This window comes from Phyllostomus discolor, chromosome 4 (assembly GCF_004126475.2).
Source record: "Phyllostomus discolor isolate MPI-MPIP mPhyDis1 chromosome 4, mPhyDis1.pri.v3, whole genome shotgun sequence".
Classification (NCBI taxonomy): Eukaryota; Metazoa; Chordata; class Mammalia; order Chiroptera; family Phyllostomidae; genus Phyllostomus; species Phyllostomus discolor.
The window spans coordinates 107265288-107271837 of NC_040906.2; the positions used below are offsets into that span (position 1 = coordinate 107265288).

Sequence of the window (6550 nt, forward strand, 5' to 3'; positions counted from 1 at the left end):
TTCTACCTGAAACCAAAGTGTGCAGAAGAAAATAAAGATCAGTGTGGAAATCCGTGAAAGAGAGAACAGAAAAATAGAGAAATATCAATGAAACCAAAAGCTGCTTCTTGAGAAGTTCTGCAAAAGTCACAAACCTGTGTAGTCAGTTGGACCAGGAAAAAAGAAAATACCAATCACCAAAATCAGGAATGAGAGACAACATCACAGCAGATTCTACAGATAATAAAAGGTTAATAAGGAAATAGTAGTAACAATTTAATGCTGATAAATTCAACTTAGTTGAAATGTAGAGTACATGGGAAGACACATTACCAAAGTGCCCTTAAGAAGAAACAGATAAATTTACAACAATCTGGGTTGAGTTGACACTATCTTAGCTTCAATAGCCTACATTACTTTCTCCTGATTCTGTACACACACACACCCTTTATGCTGCTGCTACAAATTCATCCCTGTAAGTTGGGTTCATGTTAAGATTTACAACTTTTGTTTTATGCATCTGTCTTTTAAATTATATATGAAATGAAAAAAAAAAGGAGTTACATACCTAAAATACCTAAAATACACAAGCTATTATATTTGCCTTCCAGTTACCTTTACCAGTGATCTTTTTAAAGTATATTTTATTGATTATGCCATTACAGGGGTCCCATTCACCCCCCTCCACCCTGCACACTCCCTCCCTCCACCACTACCTCCCCACCCTTAGTTCATGTCCATGGATCATACATATAAGTTCTTTGGCTTCTCCATCTCTCATACTCGTCTTAACTGTCCCCTGGCTATATTGTACCTATCATTTATGCCTCTTAATCCTTGTACCTTGTCCCCAATCACCTCCTTCCCCCTCCCCACTGATAACCCTCCATGTGATCTCCATTTCTGTGATTCTGTTCCTGTTCTAGGTGTTTGCTTACTTTTTGTTGCCTAGGTTCAGTTGTTGATAATTGTGAGTTTGTTGTCATTTTACTGTACATGTTTTTTTATCTTCTTTTTCTTAGATTAAACTCTTTAACATTTCATATAATAAGGGGTTGGTGATGATGAACTCCTTTAACTTGACTTTATCTGAGAAGCACTTTATCAGCCCTTCCATTCCAAATGAAAGCTTTGCTGAATAGAGCAATCTTGGATATAGGTCCTTGCCTTTCATGATTTGGAATACTTCTTTCCAGCCCCTTCTTGCCTGTAATGTCTCTTTTGAGAAATCAGCTGACAGTCTGATGGGAACTCCTTTGTAGGTAACTGTCTCCTTTCCTCTTGCTGCTTCTAGGATTCTCTCCTTCATTTTAATCTTGGCTAATGTAATCATGATGTGCCTTGATGTGCTCCTCCTTGGGTCCAACTTCTTTGGGACCCTCTGAGCTTCCTGGATTTCCTGGAAGTCTATTTCCTTTGCCAGATTGGGGAAGTTCCCCTTCATTATTTGTTCAAATAACTTTTCCACTTGTTGTTTTTCCTCTTCTCCTTCTGGCACCCCTATGATTAGGATGTTGGAACATTTAACGTTGTTCCAGAGTTTCCTCAGCCTCTCCTCATTTTGTTGAATTCTTGTTCCTTCATTCTGTTCTGGTTGAATATTTATTTCTTCCTTTTGTTCTAAATCATTGATTTGAGTCCTGGTTTCCTTCCCTTCACTGTTGGTTCCCTGTATATTTTTCTTTATTTCACTTTGTATAGGCTTCATTTCTTCCTTCATTTTGTGACTGAACTCAATCATTTTTGTGAGCACCCTGATTACCAGTAATTTTTTTAATTTTATTTATTTATTTGTAGAGAGGGAAGGGAGGGAGGGGGAGAGAGAGAGAGAGAGAGAGAGAGAGAGAGAGAGAGAGAGAGAGAGAGAGAGAGAGAGACATCAATGTGTGGTTGCTGGGGGTTCTAGCCTGCAACCCAGGAATGTACCCTGGCTGGGAATCGAACCTGGGACACTTTGGTTCCCAGCCCGCGTTCAATCCACTGAGCTACGCCAGCCAGGGCGATTACCAGTATTTTGAACTCAGCATCTGATAGGTTGTCTATCCCCTCATTGCTTAGTTGCTTTTCTGGAGTTTTGATCTCTTCTTTCACTTGGGCCATATTTCTTTGTCTTGGTGCACCTGTTACATTGTAAGGAACAGAGCCTTAGGTATACTCCAGGGTGGGGCAACTCAGGTCTCTGCATTGTGATGCTGTATGTAGGGGAGGAGTCAGAGAAGGAACAATGTCACTTGCTTAGCTCTTACCCCACTTTCTGTCACTTCCCTTGCTTCCCTCCAGTGTATTGTGCCCTTTTAGGTGCTGATTCCCAGGTGGGTGGGCTTGTGTATGTTCTAGGACCCCTTGGTCCCTCCAATGGACTCTCTTGTGAGACTGGGAGTTTCTCCCACTGCTGCAACCCCCACAGGTTTTTATAGCCAGGGGTTTTGAGGCTTTATTTCCCTGTGCTGGAACCCTGGGTTGCACAGTCTGTCTCTCTTCATTTGCTTCTCCTGGCTTATCCACACAGGAATATGGGACAGCCTGGTTTGCCAGCCACCACCTTGCTCTGCATCCTCTCTGCCCCAGCTGCCCATCTCCACCCCTCCTATGTTTGAATGAATGTTTCTTTAACTCCTTGGTTGTTGGACTTCCACACAGTTTAATTTTCTGGTAGTTCTCAGGTTTTTTTTTTTAATTGGTTGTTGTCCTTCTTTTGGTTCTGCGAGGAAGTGAAGATTATCTATTTACACCTCCATCTTGGCCGGAAGTCTACCAGTGGTTTTTTTTGTTTCTCTCTATGGCTTTGAGTTTTCATCTAGCGCCTTTTTGTTTTAGTCTGAAGGGAGTCTGTAGGGCAGTTCTACTAGCAACAAATTCCATTATTTTTGTTTATTTGGGAATGTATTAACTTCTCAATTTTTGAAGAATAGTATTTCTGGAAATGTGACTATTGGCTGTCAAGTTTTTTTGTTTTTTGTTTTTTTGCTTTTCCTGTAGGTACTTTAAATATATCATCCAACTGGTTTTTGGCCTTCATGGTTTCTGATGATAAATCAACTGTTAGTCCTAGGATGTTAATTGTAATCCCCATGGTAATCGCTTAGGTAACAACTGGGAAATGAAGAGTAAATCAAAATGGTACACTAGGGGGGAACACACACAAAAGAGGGCAGTATTAGAAGAATTGAGGAAAAAAAAGATATGACATGGACAACAGAACCGCAGCAGAAATTAGTCCTTCACTGTCAGTAATCACTTTAAATATAAGCGGCTTAAACTCACCAATTAAAAGACAAAGATTGGTGATGGCTGCACAACACTATGAATTTATTTAAGGCCACTGAGTTGTTTATTTAAAATGGCTAAAATAGTCAATGTTATGTATATTTTACCACACACATAAAAGGAGAGGTTGGTAGAATGGGTTTAATAATGATCTAATAGGACTTAAATAGACATTTCTCCAAAGAAGATATATAAATGGTCAATAAACAAATGAAAAGATGCTCAGCATGACTAGTCATTGGTGATATGCAAATCAAAACTACAGTGAGCCCTGGCTGTTATAACTCAGTAGATTGAGCGTGGGCTGTGAACCAAAGGGTTGCTGGTTCAATTCCCAGTCAGGGCACATGCCTGGGTTGTGGGCCTGGTCCCCAGTAGGGGGTACATGAGGGTCAAGCACACATTGACGTTTTTCTCCCTCTCTTTCTCTTTCCCTTCCCCTCTCTCTAAAAAATAAATAAATAAAATCTTTAAAAAACAGCTAAGTATTTACTCTTTAAAAAATTAGAGAACAGTTACATGAAATAGAGGGGGAAACACCCCCAAACAATAGAGAGAATCAACACAACTAAAAGTTGGTTCTTTAAAAAGATAACAAAATTGATAAAACTTTGGTTAGACTGCCTAAAAAATAAAAGATGCAAATAACTAAAGTCACAAATGAAAGCTGGTACATTACTACTGACTTTACAGAAATTAAAAGGATTATAAGAGAATGGTATGGATAATTGTATACCAATGAGAGAATTTGGATGAAATAGACAAATTCCTAAAAACATGTGACTTTTCAAAACTGACTCAAGAAGAAATAGAAATTTTTAACCAACCTATGAGAGGTAAGAAGATTGGACTAGTAATGAAACGTTCCCAACAAAGAAAAGTCCAGGACTAGATGGCTTTACTAGCCAATTCTACCAAACATTAAAGGGGAATTAACATCAACCCTATTCCAACTCTTTCAAGAAGAGGAAGAGGAAGGGGGAGGAGAACGCTTTATCATATTCTGTGAGGCCAGGATTCTTTTGATACCAAAGCCAGAAAAAGATTCCATAAGAAAACTATAGACCCATATTCGTTATGAATATAGATACAAAAATCCTCAAGAAAATGGCAGTAAACTACAACCAATGACACATTAAAAAGGGTTATACACTATGACCAAATGGGATTTGTCCTCGGAATGCAAAGCTGTTTCAGTACAGGGACATCAAAGTAATACAGACAGGACACTAACAGGACAAAGAAAAACCACATGATAGCTTCGCGCAGTGGCAGTATTGTAGCCAATGAGGTTTATCCGAGGCGCGATTATTGCTAATTGAAAAACCACATGATCATCTCCACAGATGCAGAAAAACATCTGACAAAAATTCAACACCCTTTCATGATAAAAACACTCAGCAAACTAAGAATAGAAGAACAGCCTTTTCAGCAAATATTGCCAGAACTGGATTATCTATATGTAAAAATTACCAATTTGAATTCATACCTTGCAACATACACAAAATTTATGATATGTATGATGTGCGGTTCTTATATAAAACACTAGGAAATGCAAACCACAGTAACAGAAAGCATATTAGTGATTGCTTGGGGAAGGAGGCATGAGGGTCAAGAGAGAGGGATCACAAAGAGGCACAAAGAAAATTAGTGGGTGATGGTGATAGACAGGTCCATCACCTTGGTTGTGATAATTTCATAGGAACACATGTCAAAACTTATCCAATTGTACATTTTAAATATGTACAATTTATTGTATGTTAATTATATCTCAATAAACCTTTAAAAAATATGATGATGAGCCCTGGCTGGTGTGGCTCAGTGAATTGAGCACTGGCCTGTGAACCAAAGGGTCACTGGTTTGATTCCCAGTCAGGGCACATGCCTGGGTTGTGGGCCAGGTCCCCAATTGGGGGGCGCATGAGAGGCAATCACACATTGATATTTTCTCTCCCTCTCTTTCTCCCTCCCTTCCCTCTGTCTAAAAATAAATAAATAAAATCTTTTAAAAGATATGATGAATAAAGAATATCTTTCAAAATAATGGAGCACCCAGTAGGTGATCCATGCATATTTATTTTATAAATGAGTTAATGCAGTTAATGACAAGTAGGGTTGATGATGACAAGTAGCCAATGCCCAGAGATTGGGAAGGGGGGGGACAAAGAAAGAAAGAGGAACCGAGACTGCAGCAGAATCTTGTTGGCCACCGTCCTGTCGCCCAGGCCCAAACTTGCCAAGCTGGCCCCAAGTGCCCTGCTCCTGCTACTCACTACTCCTGTGGCTTCAAGTAAGTCACGTAGTAACTTGGAAACTCCAAAATGTAACTACTAATATCCATCTCTTAAAAAGGTAATTGTTGATTGAAAGACATAATTTATATGAGATAAATACTGGGTAAAAAATAAAATGCTCCAAAAATGTAAGGGACTATTTCCTTTGTGATTGCAGAAACAAATTACTATCAAGAGTTGGAAAATAGGCCCTAACAGGGCAGCTCAGTTGCTTGGAGTATCCTCCTGATGTGCCAAGGTTGTGGGTTCAGTCCCTGGTGGGGGCACATGCAGGAGACACAGCCAATAGATGCATGAACAATTGGAACAACAAATCAATGTCTCTTTCTCTTAAAAAAAAAAAGAAAGAAAAGAAAAAACTCCTGGCTGTGTGCTTCAGTTGGTTGGAGTGTCATCCCACACACCAAAAGGTTGTGCGTTCCATCCCCATCAGGGCACCTACCTAGGTTGCAGGTTCGATCACAGAGTGTACAGAGGAAACCTATCGATGTATCTCGCTCACACTGATTTTTTCTCTCTCAAATCAATAAATATATCCTCAGGTGAGGATTAAAAAAGAAAAGAAACAACTACCTTTAAAAAAGAGTTGGGAAATACATAAAATCACAAAGAAAAAAATAAAATTCTTCATAATCCCAACTTTAAGATTCTCCCAGGCCTTTTCTTAAATGGGCTCACTTGTTTTTGTGAAGCTAGTTGGTGTTCTGCATGCCCGGGGCCCGACTGCGTTCCCACCATCACGGCTGCTCCCACTGTTCCAGAAACCCTTCCTTCTCTATCTTTTGGGAGGGCGGAGGAGGGGGCCACTCCAGAGGGAGGGAGGAGTCGAGGAAAGCTTCTGTGGAAACAGTGACCAGTGGCACCGGGTCAGCCTCCGCCCCCACCCCATTCTGGGATAAAGGTCGGCGGCAGGGTCCAGGCAGAGAAGGATCCACAGTTCCCACCCTGCCCCCTAAGATCACTGGCAGCCTGAGGAGGTGAGGCTGTTGTTTTCGGGCTCCTTTTGTTTC

At 40.3% G+C, this 6550-nt stretch overlaps 1 pseudogene; it reads left to right on the forward strand.

Annotated features, from left to right (window-relative positions):
• The first annotated feature begins 4503 nt into the window (after window positions 1-4503).
• Window positions 4504-4634, forward strand: LOC114495742 (annotated as a pseudogene).
• Window positions 4635-6550: the final 1916 nt, after the last annotated feature.